Here is a 15,708-nt window from a genome sequence, read left to right on the forward strand (position 1 = left end):
TTTGGCGAACTTTTTTTTCAGTATGTTTACTATGTTTTTTTTTTCATCGCACTTATGTAAACACGAACTAATTAACCCAACTACTACATCAAATATTTGTCATGTCAGTTCAAGCTGTCACCACAAACAGCTTAAATGTTAATACTGAGCCTCAGTTATCGAGGTGCAAGGGTAATGTAATTTTGTGATTGCCACCACCATCACCACCACCAACACCATCAATACTTGTCCCTCTAACTGCTATCACCACTACCACCACTACAACCACCACCACCATTTCTCCCTCTAACAACTACCAACACCACTATTACTAATACTGCTTTTACTACCACTTAAGCAAGCACCACCATCCGTCTTCTTAACTACTATTATCACTACCGTTATCATTACCATCGCAACAGCCACCAGAATGTTAAATGTACCCCTGTAATCACCACCACCACCATTACCACCACTTCAGTAACGATCTCTATAACCACCATTTCTACAACAACCCGTATAAACACCACTGTAATAACATTCATTAGCACACTACTTGTAATCTATAACCACTACTATTACTATCACAATTACCACTGAAATAACTACCAGGTACTTCTACTACAATCTGTCCTAACCATCATTTTCACCATCACAATAACCACCAAACATTACTTTCACAACTTGTCCTTAAACCACCACTATCACCACCACTCTTCCCACTAAACATCATATCAGTAACACTCCCACTCCTTACACTCAAATGAAGCAGGAGTAGGAACACCTGTCACCGCCTCTTCAATGTGAGAGATGGCTGTGTAATAAGAAGGAAGACAGAAAGAGTGAGTAAAAAAAAAGATTTATTATGTCCCGTCAGGTGAGATAAAACATATTTACCTGTCATCATTATTGTTATCCAGTGAAGAGTTGAGTAATTAATGTGCTAGTGTGCGTGTGTCAGAGAGAGAGAGAGAGAGAGAGAGAGAGAGAGAGAGAGAGAGAGAGAGAGAGAGAGAGAGAGAGAGAGAGAGAGAGAGAGAGTGGAAGTGAAAATCGGAATTATTTTAGAATTTGGAAAGCAAAAATGTGTATCTTTGTATGTAGTGTTTAAATTTCTCTCTCTCTCTCTCTCTCTCTCTCTCTCTCTCTCTCTCTCTCTCTCTCTCTCTCTCTCTCTCTCTCTCTCTCTCTCTCTCTCTCTCTCTCTCTCTCTCTCTCTCTCCCCAATCCCTTTGTTTTGTCCTTTCATGTTTTCTTTCCACTTCATTTCTCATTCTCTCTCTCTCTCTTGCTTTGTTGTTTCTCCCTCACTTTCTCTCATTTTGTGACACTTTCTCTCACGCACCAGACATATTTTACTGGACTCTCCCCGCTCCTTTATTTATTTATTTTTTGGTCTTGCATTTTTTTATTTCTTATGAAGGCGCAGTATTATCATGGTTATTATATTTGTTTTGCATATACTTTCCTGCTTGTACGAACGTGTAATTAAATTTTACAAGCAGTGTTTGTGTTTGTTCAGTGTGTGTGTGTGTGTGTGTGTGTGTGTGGGTGTGGGTGGGTGGGTGGTAGGTAGGTGAGTGTGTTTATGTGTATGTGTTTACGTGAAAATTATCTACTACTACTACTACTACTACTACTACCACCACCACTACCACTACTATAATAACAATAACAATCACAACAAAAACTTATATACGTACCGTGAAAACCCACAACTAGATAATGAAATGGGAAAGGAAAACACTTTAACATCATTAAGAGTAAGCAAATGGAGAGCAAATGAGTAATTCTGCCTGAAAATTGTCCTGAGAATTACTGCAAAAAAGCTGCGGTGAGATTTGTGGTAACGTGAGTAAATGGAAGGGGAGGAGTAATTTTCTGGATGTTTATGACTCTTACAATGGATAGGATGGGGTCGCGGGGCTGCTTTTGTACCGATCCGCCGGGGCTGCTTTGGGGGACTAGGCGGTTACGATGGCTCATTGAAACTCGAGAGTGAGGGGTGAAGAGTAAAGGGTGAGGGGTAAGAGTGTCTGGTGGCTGCCATTTGCGAGTTCAGTGTTGAGTATGGAAGTTTTCTTGTTCTATTACAACTTTAACTGTTCATTTCGTGCTGCTGTCAAGGTTTTAATGATTGATTGGGTTAGAGGTGTTTGCAAGTCTGACGCCGATGAGAAAGGAAGTTTTGGTTTTCTATTACGCATTCAGCTGTTCATTTTGTGTTAATGTCAAGGATTAAGTGGTTGATTTGGCTTACGGCGCCACGGCAGCAGATTTATATGACCCAAGGAGGTGAAGGTAAGGACAGAGCGTGTGATGTTTGGTGGGAAGGAGGTGTGAGTACAGTTGTGTTAGAAAAAAATCGAATATCCTTCATATTCCTCTGTTGTTTTATGTTTTTTCTCCTTCTTAAGTCCTGTGATCTGTTAAAAACTTATCAATTTCAATTTTCCAAGGACTGGCAGATCATAGAACACTTGTCTCAGAGAAAAGGTAAAACACAGTGGAAGTGAAGGGAGAAGGTTACTCAACTTCTCACCACGACTATGCGTATAACAGTTGGTAGCCCTGCCCACTGGGAATGGTTGCCGTATATTATGACCTAAGAAATAGAACGGCACATCAGCATCACTTGAAGCCATGCACACCAACTTTACCGACGCGACACGTGATCAGGCAGCAGGTTTCTTGTTCATTATGCCACAGTTCGTACCACACTTCAGAGATAGCTTTGCGAGTTACTGTACACTCTTCACGTCAGGAGACTTTGGCAAAGTTTATGTAGGAAGAGGCTGCAGGTAAAGGACAAAGTTAAGATGTCAGGTATCAATGGTGACACTTAAGTAGAGGCTTCCGTCCTGATGCGCTGAAAGAACGAGTTAGTAAAGTAATGCAAGTAAATGACGCAAATAAAGCTAATATTCAGAAACGCTTAGCTCTCTCACATTGACTCTTTTCAAAGGCCACGGAAATGATTAGCCGGCTTTTCAAAACTGTTTCTTCCTTTAACAATGTAAGAATCTTGTTAAACCGTAAAAAAAATAAAATAAATAAATAAATAAATAAATAAATAAACAAATAAAATATCACCAAAAAAAAAAACCCCAGTAGTTCTAACTAAAACATCCTGAAATAGTGGAGTGAAATAATATGGAGATGCGGCGCAAAAGTGTTTAAGAATATGGCTCTAAGTGACTCTTTCACTAGTTACTGTTGTATGAGACGTTCACGAGTGTGGTTACGTTTTGTCCCAGAGTCAAGCTTGATGTTCTTGGTTTTAGTGGTGAAACAGAGCGAAGATAAGATCATTAAAAGTTTGCACTCACTGGGTTGCGGCGGTGGAATCAGGAGAGTGATAATACAATAGTGGCAGAGTAATTGAACTGACCTTTAAAGAGTTGGAGTCTATGAATTTTCACCAGTATACCCAGTGCCCTTTGCCACGTGGGATCGTAATGTCACGAGTACGTAAATAAACAGTCATGGAAAAAGGATCAATAGCTTATTTGTTCCTTCCACTTACTCTCTCACTCCACCTGTCACTTAGAGAGACTCACTCTATTCTTGTTTTGCTGGAGGCGCGTATGAGTTAAAGGAACATATTCTGCATCACTTCTGCTCGCACCTCCATTACTTTCAAAGCCTCAGTTGAAGTTACATGGGGGTTTTAAGGATTGGTTTTACGGTTCTAGTGGCAGAATAAGATTTCTACATCATTAACATGAGAAACACACTTGAGAATACAGCTAATCATCTCTGCGGCCTTTGAAAAGAGTAGTGGTGAAAGAGCAAAGCGGAGGAGGAGGAGGAGGAGGAGGAGGAGGAGAAGCGGCGGGGGCTGGTGATGAGTGAAGTAAGTTTTAAAGGGGAGGACGAGTGTCATGACCTTCGGCGCCGCTGATGACGGGAAGCCTGCGACAGACGAGTGCGTTCGATTGGTGTGTGTGTGTGTGTGTGTGTGTGTGTGTGTGTGTGTGTGTGTGTGATATAATGAAGCAACGTGTGTATATTATGTGAAGATGTTTTTGTTTTTTTTTCTTTCTTACTTACTGTCTTTCTTTGTTTCTTTCTTGCTTGCTTGCTAGATTGCTTTCCTTCTTTCTTTCTTCCTTTCTTCTTCGTTTCCATGTCCTATGTTCCTCTCTTTTCCAGCCCCTTCCCTTTGTGTGTGTGTGTGTGTGTGTGTGTGTGTGTGTGTGTTCGTCTGCTCATACACGTAATCACCTGTATTCATGTGTATGTATATGTACTTTCAGGTGGTGTTCCTTGTATACAGCTTGGTGTTCCCGCCTCGTTCCCCCCTCACCAGTCCCTCCCTCCCACCCAGGTAAGTGCATCTAATTAGCGAGACAGGTGTAAGCTTCCATGGAAAAGAAAAGTGAATCATTCGTGCGTATTTCTTGCAAAACAAAATCCACTTGTGTCATTGTTTTTATCATGAGGAGCGATGGATGCTTCTACTTTTGAGAATAATAATAGCAACATCATGTCAGTTAATGCAAAGCAGGTGTTTATGAAATGACTTGCTGGTGTGTCTGTGTGTTTGTGCGTGTGTGTGTGTTTGTGTCGAGTTACTGTAGTTGTGAGAGTGAGGGATGTTAAGTGTGTTGGTCTATTGTGTGTTATATTCCTAAGGAGAGAGAGAGAGAGAGAGAGAGAGAGAGAGAGAGAGAGAGAGAGAGAGAGAGAGAGAGAGAGAGAGAGAGAGAGAGAGAGAGAGAGAGAGAGAGAGAATTTGTACGTAATGTTTTATATTCCTTTTCATTTATCTTTTATTTCACTGAATACTGCAATAAAGAAGGATGGAGATAGACAGAGGAGGACAAATTAAGAAAAAAACTGCTAATTGTCTCTTCTTTAAAATAAAAAGGAGGAATCCCAAATAAGTGTGTGTGTGTGTGTGTGTGTGTGTGTGTGTGTGTGTGTGTGTGTGTGTGTCTGTCTCTCTGTCTCTCTGTCTGTCTGTCTGTCTGTCTGTCTGTCTGTCTGTCTTTGTGTCAATTGCCAAAAAAATAATATCGGTAAAAGAATGCAATGACTGTTCCAGGTACCAAATATCAGATGTAGCGTGCAATATAGACAAAACTTACTATTTATATATGTATTTAATTTTTCAAGAAGGCATTTTTCATGTTACCAACTCGGCTACCATGACTAACAGTTACCAGAAAGTCATCATGGTGTTCTATTCCACGTATTGTTACATAACGCGTCAGGTTGCAGGAAAGTTTTATATCGGAAAAATAGAATCAGGTAACATTGCAGGCTTTTAATATAATATGTGCTATCTGTTTCCTCTGACTGACATATTCGAGGTAAAACAAGGTGGATTAGAGAGAGAGAGAGAGAGAGAGAGAGAGAGAGAGAGAGAGAGAGAGAGAGAGAGAGAGAGAGAGAGAGAGAGAGAGAGAGAGAGAGAGAAAAAATTATAATTATTAACCAAATCATTGTAAGAGGCCCGATAATTTGTGGTGGTGGTGGTAGTATCAATAGTAGTGATAGACAATAGTAGTAGATAGGAATGTTGATGGTGGTGGTGGTCCTTGTATGTGGGGGGTGGGGGTAAAAGTGATAGTTATACTGGTAGAAATGATAGTAATGACAAACTGGTATCTGGTTAGTTGTGGTAGCAGTGGAAGGGGTAGGAGTGAGAATAGTGGTAGATGGGAATGTTTATGCTTGTGGTTCTTATAGTGGTGGTGGTGGTGGTGGATGGTCAAAGTAGGCGGGGCGAGTGAGTCATGGGTGGCGGGACAGGCGGGGGACCTTCCACTCCCTCTCATGGTAAAGACGAAAAGTTAGGGCCTTGAGTTCCTCTAATCCACTTGGCGTTTCCGTCCCTTGCTCGGTACAATTTCCGCTTTGCTATTTAATACGACGCAGCTTCCTTCGCCTCCCAGCTGCCCAGGGGAAAAATTAGGCGAATAACACACACATACACACACACAAAAATAAAAGTAAATAAAACAAATAATACAAAATGAAATGCAATGAGATAATAAATCAGTCAAATAAACAAGAAAGTTGAAACAAAGCTCAACCACTCAAGTTAATTTATAGATAGGTAAGATTAGGTTAGGTTAAGAAGTTGAGAAGCAAAGAGTTTCAATCGGGTTTGCCAAGTCTTGATACTTCTCCCTTGAAGTACGATACTCCTCTCTTGAAGTACGATCCTCCTTTCTTGAAGTACGAAACTCCTCTCTTAAAGCACAATACTCCACTCCTGAAGTAGGATAGTTTTCTTCCACAGTTCCTCTTCTACAGCTCGATATTTCTCTCTTAAAATACGATACTCCTCTTTAGAAATTCAGCACTCTAAAAGTTAGCTTAGGCTAGTTTAGTTTAAGTAACATAGCATAGCATAACATCACATAATCTAAGACCAACTCCAAAAATACAGGGATAGCGAGTCTTCACATCACCCTTAAAAGAAAAAAGGCAAGAAGACCTCACCCTAAAGTAACACCGAAAAATACCGTTTATAATCTTAGTTATCCTTACAAACCTTCCATCACAAAACTCCCCAGCAACACATTTTTCTCCTACATACATACATACATACACACGTTAGCGAAGTTAATCCGTCTAAAAATATTTAATCTTAGTAGAGGTCAGACAGGCAGAGAAGATCCTGTTTGGTGTGTGTATATTTTTAATCATAAAGCACATGAATCCATTCAGAAACTGCCTTCAGCATTCTAGGGGAAGGGAAAGGGGGCGGGCGAAGGAAGGTCGGTCCTCCCCTTTAGACAGTGGATCATTAAAGGTGGCAGTTTGCTTGACGGAGGAAGGGCTGCCGGCGAGAGCATGACGGGAACCCATATCCCACTGCTGCTCGTCCTTGCTTCCCTTGAGCTCCCAACCACACACGTCACTAGCGAGCGGGGGAGTCACGCTACATTCCTTCCTTTCCTGACATATCACGTCTCCGGGTCACACTACACACACACACACGCGCGCACACACACAGAGGGACCCACTTCTCCATTACCTAACCTTCACCAGCACTCTTCCACCGCCTCCACCGCCGCCTCCACTGTATAATTCAGGTTCGGCAGGCATACATTTTGATGCAGGGGACAAGTTTCGGGTGCGTTTATTCGGTTATTCCAAGAAGTTTACCTTTCGTGTTCCCAGTCTGAGTGTGTTTCTCTGTCCAGGAAGATTTGAGAGATTTTGAAAGAAGGCGAGTCTTGTAGTGGTATTGGTTTACGTAATGCTATTTGCAGAGAGAGAGAGAGAGAGAGAGAGAGAGAGAGAGAGAGAGAGAGAGAGAGAGAGAGAGAGAGAGAGAGAGAGAGAGAGAGAGAGAGAGATTTGGTATTTGGTGTTTTATTAGGTGGCTTAGATATAATAAGGATAATCATTATAACATATTTACAAACCACGGGTCATTGAGTCTAAAGAATTTTTTTTGGTGTCAAGCGTGGCGAGAGAGAGAGAGAGAGAGAGAGAGAGAGAGAGAGAGAGAGAGAGAGAGAGAGAGAGAGAGAGAGAGAGAGAGAGAGAGAGAGCAAACATAACACAATAAAAAAAGCAAAAGCTAAAACAAATCTAGAATATCAGAAGACCCAAAATTCCCCCAGAAAAAAAAAAAGTAATAACACGGATAGCGTAAAACAAACTAAGGTGCGTGTCTCTATGAATCCAAATATCTTAAGTTACTGGGGGAGAAAAACGCGCTGGCCAAGACTAGTGATAAGGGAACTGATAAGAGACACGGGACCTCTACTTCTTCACCGTATCCCTTGAGTTACAGACTCGCCCCTGACACTTTGGAATGGGTTTAAGGTAGACAGATTTAAGAACATAGGTAAACGTTAGCTTAGGTTCATAAATGGATGGAACAAAGAGAGAATGTGTTAAGTGCACGGATCATTTCAAATGGATGTTAATTAAGCTAGGCACGGAATAAAAGGGAAGTAGGTTAACTTTAGCTCAGAGATAGGGTTATAAATAGATGGAATAAACGAGTGAGTGGCACAAATATTATTTTGAATAGGAGGTTAATTAAGCAATGCAGAAATTTTAAAAAAGGAAATAATGAAAAACTAGTTCACAAATCGGGTTATTATTGCATGTAACAAAGCCAGGATGTAGTGAGTGTACAAATATTAGTTTTAAAACGAGATTAGATAAATTCACGGGTGGTGATTAATGCTAAGATTTTAAGTACTCGGGAAGGAAATGGACAAGATTGGTAGCTAGAACAAACTTAGCCGGAACGTGGTAAGTGCACGGCCATTAAACACTTTCAAGAGGAAGTTGGATAGATTCCAACTTTCCATCTCATTCTGTATCGCCTCCTAGATCTCCTTCCCTCAACAGGCGCTTTCCACGCTCCTTTAATCTTCTTACTGTTATTGCCTCTCCTCAGTATTAATATAATGGTCTGCTACAAGTTTAAAGTATAATATCAAGACACCGCTGACAGGAAAAGTTAAAATCTTATAAAGCTTGTATTTTATTTTTGTTCAGAGCTTTAATTTTGCTCAGTCCTAAGTTTCAAGATACTTCGCTATTTAATTTTAGACTTGATTAGAGGCTGTCGTCTTAAGGAACTCTCACAATCATTAGAATTTTTTTTTTCAGCTAGAACCATATCTTAGGTGAAAAAAACGCAATCGAGTTAACAATTGTTATATCATTATTAGTAGTTAACCCTTTCTTTGCGATGTGCAATAATTTAAGGCACCGAAAGCACTGTACAGTATTTTTATAAGCACCTGTTAGAACGTAAAAAGGAATTAAACCATATTCTAGTCATTTTAATGTTAAAAGTTGGATGTCTATCAAATATAAATATCTCACAGTGACTTTTGATAAGAAAATTGTGCCAAATTGCAGTAAAAAAAGCTAATTAAGGGACTAATAGGTTGTTCATTTCCATTTACTCGCAGACAACCAAGCCATATCAATCTCTTCCTTTTAACCTCCTCGCCACATGACAGTGTGAATTGTTAGAGTACAGATGGCTAAAATAATGACATCTGTCTGAGAAGTCATTTTACAGATAACCAAACCATTTCAATTTCTTGGTTTTTAAATTGCCGCCACTTGACCGCGTGACTAATCAGAGTACAGAGGATGGAGATAATGATGTTTATCTGATATATTATTCCATGGTTCTCTGAATAAACGTAGTTAGGCAAATCAAGTCCGTAATGCCCACATAAATCGAGGTACAGTCTGGCATAAATAAAATAGCACGAGCAGTATTTCATAAAGACTTTTAATCTTTTTTTTTTTTTCTGAGCTCATATAATATAGCTGGATGAAAATGTAATGTAAAAAGTGACTATTTCTAACTATTATATACTCGTTTTGTCCGTGTTTGTTTGTTTGCTAGTTTTGTTTGTTGTGCATTTGTGTGTGTGTGTGTGTGTGTGCGCGAGACCCGCCTGGTAGATTTGCTATGCATGTATGTATATGTATGTATGTATGTGTGTGTAACCGTCTGATACATATTTCAACAGCCGTACAGTAATGCCCACCACTCTAGCATTTCGTAAACAGCGAGGCGTTGTGAGTAAATTTGAAAACTACGTGCACCGAACCAGCTTTAAAAATCCATGAATGTTGGAAGGGGAAACATTCTCTCTCTATACATTTCCCCATTTTCTCCTCTCTCTCTCTCTTCTATATATTTACCTTTTTTCCAGCTTGTTTTCAGGGTCACCATCACTTGCCTAATAACGTGATGTATTTTTCCTCCCACAGTTCCCCCTCCCCTCCTTGGCCCCGTACCCGTCTGCCCCGCCCCGTCAGCCCCGTCTGCCCCGCCTACGTCAGTTTAGCGTGCCTTAATATTTTTGTAGGTGTTCCCTGAGTCTCTGTCTAATAAAGTATATATCTATATTTGGAGAAGGACTTGTTTTATTACCCAGTTCCTCTAGGATTTAATTTTATTTTCTATGTTTTTTTTTTTAATGTTATTGTGGAGTTTTGGATTTGGTGTTGTTATTTATTATTGTTGTCTATGATTCCTCCTCTTCTTCTTCTTGTTGTTTTTTTTTTCATGGTTCTTGTGATTTCTGTTCTTGATTCTTGTTTATTTTTGTTTTTTTTTGGGGTGTTTTGTTTTCTTGCTTATTGTTTTCTGTGTCTCTTGCTGCTTATATCTTGTATCTCTTGTTTCTTATATATCTTGTATTTTGTTGTGTTCTTTGCTTCTTGTATTTTATTGTTTTTTTTTTTTTTGTATAAATGAAACGTAAATTCATGTTATCAATTAATTTATGGGACCTACGTTTACGATATGGGACTTACGAAACGTGTGTGTGTGTGTGTGTGTGTGTGTGTGTGTGTGTGTGTGTGTGTGTGTGTGTGTGTGTGTGTGTGTGTGAGCGCGTGTGCGTGTATCCCCTTCCTTAGTTTGGTGTCAAGGCGTGTAATATTTAAGCCTCTTTACAGGACCTACGTGCCTTCTCCTCCTCCTCCTCCTCCTCCTCCTCCTCCTCCTCCTCCTCCTCCTCCTCTTCCTCCTCCTCCTGTAACCCTTCCAGTCCTCTATGGTTGACAATTAGCTGGTTATGGACGCTCTGGGCTGCTCCCTGGAAGCTAACAAGAGAGAGGCCCCTGCTGGAATGCCCCACATTATTATTATTATTATTATTATTATTATTATTATTATTATTATTATTATTATTACTACTACTATTGTTGATTTGCTTGTTTTTCTTCGTCTTGTTCTTGTTCTTGTTCTTCCTTTATTATTATTATTATTATTATTATTATTATTATTATTATTATTATTATTATTATTACTATTGTTGTTGTTGTTGTTGTTATTGTTATTATTTCTATTATTATCATTATCATTACTATTACTACAGGTTCGGATCGCGTTATCAATCCCCTGGTCGTGACGGCGCCCTGATTTATACATGTATTTACTCTTGCTCCCTAACGACGCTGTCCATCACGCGACGCAAGACCCCCACCTGGAGTGTTACTTAATTACCTGGAGACCTTATAGCGGCGCCCTTAGACCTTATAAGGGTGTCCCGTGGCGAGTTATGGCAGGAGTCTCTTTCCTTTCCATTTTTTTTTCCTTTCTACCTTTTTTCTTTCTTTCTGACTCTTGCTGTGAAATTGTAAAGGTGTTCTGGTGCAGCTTTTCTTGATTTTTGTTGCCCTCCGTTTTCTTTTCTTGTTTAGGTTATCGTAGGTTTTTAGGCATGGTGGATTATGTCAGTTATCCCTTTATTTTGTTTTGTATTTTTTTTTTTTCGTTATAGGTATTTTTTAGATATGGTGGATTCTGTTAATAGTTTTTTTTTTTCTCATATATTGGTGATTACTTCTTTTTTAGGTATGGTAAATTGTATCAGTCCTTCTTTTTCCTTTCCCTTTCTTTTTCCTTCCTTCCATTTTAAATAGAGGTTTCCCATAGCGTCTATCGATCGTTTCCGTTTTCTTTCCTCTCTTTTTATCTCTTATAATTCCCTAAGTTATCTGTTCTGCGTTACTTCCCGTCAACCATTCCTTGCCTTCCCATTTTCTTTTTCTCGGTCGGACTCAACTAATTCAACTCACTTACCAAAAATACCTCCCACGTACCCGGAAGTCTCCTTTGAATATGGAGGCAAACTACGTCAGGAGAGAGAGAGAGAAGTGTTTGCTCCCCTGGTTGGTAATGTCTCGCCCTCCCGAAGGACGCCGTGGAACCATTCATGCAGGAGCTTCAGGCGCGGCTCTTGAATAATTGATGGATGAGAAAGAAAAGCCATTTGCAGTCCCGTCCGGCTCAGTACTTTATCTCTTCCTCTCAGTGGACGTAAAGAATTGCCCGACTTTGGTGTTGGCTTTCTTTCCCGTGCAGTCTTTCACTGCTGGAGATGATGATGCTTGTGCTTGATCTTGTTCTTGTTACTTACTGGCAGAGGTGCTGTGAAGGAATTTTGAAGTAAAGTAAGACAGGTATTGTTCGTGAGTGTTCTCTTATAAGTAACGCCAAGGTAAGTTAAGCGAGAGAAAGTAAAGAAATGTAAAGCAAGTTGTAGTAAAGTGGTTGGCATTCGTAGGTGTTTCCTCACTAGTAAAACAAAGTAAGTCGTAAAAAGTGCCTGGTGTTTCTAGGAGTTCCTTCACTACTAAGGAAAAAATAAAGCAAATTACAGTAAAGTGACGAGTATTCATGGGTATTCCACACCAATAAAGCAAACTAAAAACACAGTAAAGTACAGCAATTAAAGTGAAACAGTCGAATAGAACATCAGAAGACTCAACTCATCACAAAGTAAAGACAAACAAAGCAAGGTAAAAAAAAAAAAAAAGTAAGAAAAACGTGAAAAAAAAAAAAAATCCAATGATAAACTGTTCACGAAATAAAACACGGCAATAAGAGTAATAATTTTTGACACGAACGAAAAAAAAAAAAAAAAACTGAATAAATCAACAACGGGGTGAAAACTTTACGCCCAATATATTTCGTTCAGATTTTCCAGCACAGCATATGTCTCTCTTTACCCCCCCTCCCTCCCTCTCTCTCTCTCTCTCTCTCTCTCTCTCTCTCTCTCTCTCTCTCTCTCTCTCCACCACTCATATGTAGAAATATTTGAATTTGCCTCTCCTCTGTATCACTGTCAATGCCCCAATATATATTCCAATATTCGGCCGTGATTGATATTGGTGGCTAGAAAAGCTTGAGATGGAACCTTTGACAGACGCACAAGTATACATTCCTTTCTCTATGTATACAGGGGCTGGTCTGAGTAAATTGTATATACATGCGTTTGTATGCGAATGAGTCTTGTACGTGTATGTGTGTGTGTGTGTGTGATTCACTTTTGGTTTTCCGTGCTGGACTCGTGTGTGTGTGTGTGTGTGTGTGTGTGTGTGTGTGTGTGTGTGTGTGTGTGTGTGTGTGTGTAAGCCTCTTATTAAGGTCACATTACCAAGAGTTACTGACTGAAGCAACTGGAGGTTTCTTTGAGCTTTGAATAAACTATAATTCTTCATTTAATAACTTACAAAATTTCATCGCCTTGTCCTCTTCTTCCTCCTTATCCTCCTCCAGGAGCGTGCGAAGGGAAACTAAGTTATAATCAGGTAGTGTTTGACATAATTTCAGTGTTACCTACAGCTTTCATTAGAGCGCCTCTCCTCTAATTTACGTCATTTAATTCCCCAAAGAAAAGTATTTGGCAAGAATGCGAATAAAAGTTAACATTATCCCATTTTCCCCACCCGCCACCTTACCGGGCCTTTATAGCTTAAGTTTCTTCAAGTGTAACGTTATCAAATCCAGTTAGTGTTACGGGATTATGAAATCAGACCACGGAAACAAAGCCCGTTATCTGAGACGCTGTATGCTGTCATCATGGCTATCTTCAGAGGCGACATAGATGATTATTCGGGTTTTCATGGGTGATTTTCCTCGTAAAGACACACAATCTTTGTTAAACCTTACGTAGAGTGATAAAAACTCTCGAAGTGAAGAGCTCAATGCTTTCCAGTGGAGTTCAGAGGCGACGCAGATGATTTTTTGGGTTTTCATAAGTGTTTTCTCCACTCATGACGCAGAACTTTTGTTAAACCTAAATTAAAGCCATGAAAAACATCCTTGAAGACCACAGCACCTTGCACTACGTAGAGTGTGTTTAATGCAGTCGAGGTAAGACGCCGAATCGTTTAAGGATACAGTGTAGATGTCGGGATGAGGTGGGTAGAGATCTCTGCTGAGTAAGCCGTCTTCCCTCTCGTACTGTTTTTGTTATTGCCACATGTCTAACGTTCATTAAGTCTCCTTTTTCTTTTCTTATTCATTGTTCAGTGGAGAAATTTTAAGAGTGTGTCTGAGTCATAAAAACAGTGGTTGTAATGAAATGAGATAGTTGGGCAGCTGTGATGGTCCGATTAAACATCTCTCCCCGCGTACTGTCTTATCGTTTTCGGCCAAAGTTTACTGAGCTTGTATTTCCTTACTTAAAGCTTAGAAAAACAAACATAAAAATAAATCAATGATAAATATTGTACTTTTAAGACGCAAAGGTAAGTATTTGATAAAAAAAATACTCAGTACTTTTGAAAGCGGGAACGGCGCCATACTGTGTGGACCTATTCTTGTGTGTGTGTGTGTGTGTATGTGTCCTGCAGCCACGCCTTGGACCATAGGGACGACTACAGCTGCCCAATGTGAGTGTTGATTTGTGGTATGCATTCTAGGAGTCTTTCTATAAAGGAGGATGTGTCTAAGTAGTATATGTCCTCCCCGATGGCAACACTGCATGGAATATTTTCAGTCACGTAGACACTTTGGATCCTGTCTGCTTGACGTCATGGCTTCCCTAAGAGTATTATGTCCTGCTTAAATGCCTCCATGTCAGTATCAAACCTTAAGTTACGGGGAGGGTATTTGATGGGGTTTGTTTCGACTCTTATCAGTTTTTATACTCCCACGTAAGATGCAACTGAAAGGAAGTGAGAGAGTGGGCGTGAATCAGTGAATTCGAGACGCAGTGTGTTCGGATTCTGTTCGATTCTTTTCGGTTTTGTTTCGTGATTTTATTCAGTTGCTTTTTTATGTTTTGGTCGAAAGCTGCTTAGACATTTCGGTCGTTAGGTATTTAAGTCTCCCAAGGATCCTTACGCTGAAATAAAAATAGGATGGAAGCAGTGTATGATATATGTATGTATGTACGTGAATACATGGAAAATTCATCAATGATTTATGTTGCTTTTATGTTTGCTAAGAATATACCGGTGAATTTAATGGTAATTGTCTAGAGATCTTTCCCGGCCTTATTGCTGGTCTGTTCTCTTCTATTCTCTCGCATATACCTTTAGATACACCTAAAACAAATATAACGTGGGAGGAAAAGTGGCCTGTTCTTAAAGGGTGGTCCACGGTTAGGTTAGGTAATGCTAGGTTAGATTAGTGTCTTATGGAGGCCCAAGGGGGGAGTTAGGTTACGTTAGATTAGATGTTTTATATAACCTAACTTAACATTACCCAACTAACCTAACCGGGCTTCGAACCGCCTCCCTCCCCCAACTTCCCCTCAAGGACGGGAGCACTTCTTCCCAACCTTATATTTACGTTTTAGGTTTATCTAAAGGTATATGCAAAATAATGGAAGAAAATAGACCAGTAATAAGGCTGGGAAGGGACTCTAGACAACTCCCTATTTAATAACTGCAAATGATTGTTTCGTTCGTGTGTTTGTGTGTGTGTGTGTGTGTGTGTGTGTGTGTGTGTGTGTGTGTGTGTGTGTTATAGTTATATAATCGTAACATATAGGGCCTGAGTTACACTTCTGTACTTTTGTCCTCTATATTAATCCAGTATTTCCGTGACTTTGTGTGTGTGTGTGTGTGTGTGTGTGTGTGTGTGTGTGTATATGTGTGTTATAAGTTTATAATGGTAGTGTACAGGGAGCTACATTAATATAGTCCTGTCTCTTTATCTCTACTTATCCAGGCTTTCTGTCACTGTGTGTGTGTGTGTGTGTGTGTGTGTGGCCTGTCCAGCAATAGTGTAGGACATTTATTACCCGCAACATCGAGGACAGGGAGTAATGTCTTCACTTTCGTCTACCTGTCTCTGTCTGCCCCTCCCTCCCTCCCTCCCTCCCTTTAATAAAACACTGTTGCCGGGGAGACGCTGAGGACTTTTCGAGCAAAGTTGAGGCTTCATGAGGTGCTTGTTTTAGAAGGACGAGATATATTTAGTCTTTGGAGTATTTCCCCATTAATTTTAGTTCTATTTGTTTGTTTTACATT

The 15,708-nt window shown here is 39.9% G+C and overlaps 1 protein-coding gene across 1 annotated transcript in view; it reads left to right on the plus strand.

Moving 5' to 3' along the window:
• Positions 1-9,849, plus strand: part of LOC135107969 (uncharacterized) — a 96,739-nt gene extending 86,890 nt beyond the window's left edge. The window contains exons 9-10 of the mRNA XM_064018465.1: positions 4,239-4,309; positions 9,703-9,849. The gene's annotated coding sequence lies outside the window, so the exon portion shown is untranslated. The remainder of the gene's footprint in view (positions 1-4,238; positions 4,310-9,702) is intronic.
• The last annotated feature ends 5,859 nt before the right edge of the window (positions 9,850-15,708 follow it).

The sequence above is a fragment of the Scylla paramamosain genome, chromosome 16, assembly GCF_035594125.1.
Source record: "Scylla paramamosain isolate STU-SP2022 chromosome 16, ASM3559412v1, whole genome shotgun sequence".
NCBI classification, from domain to species: Eukaryota; Metazoa; Arthropoda; class Malacostraca; order Decapoda; family Portunidae; genus Scylla; species Scylla paramamosain.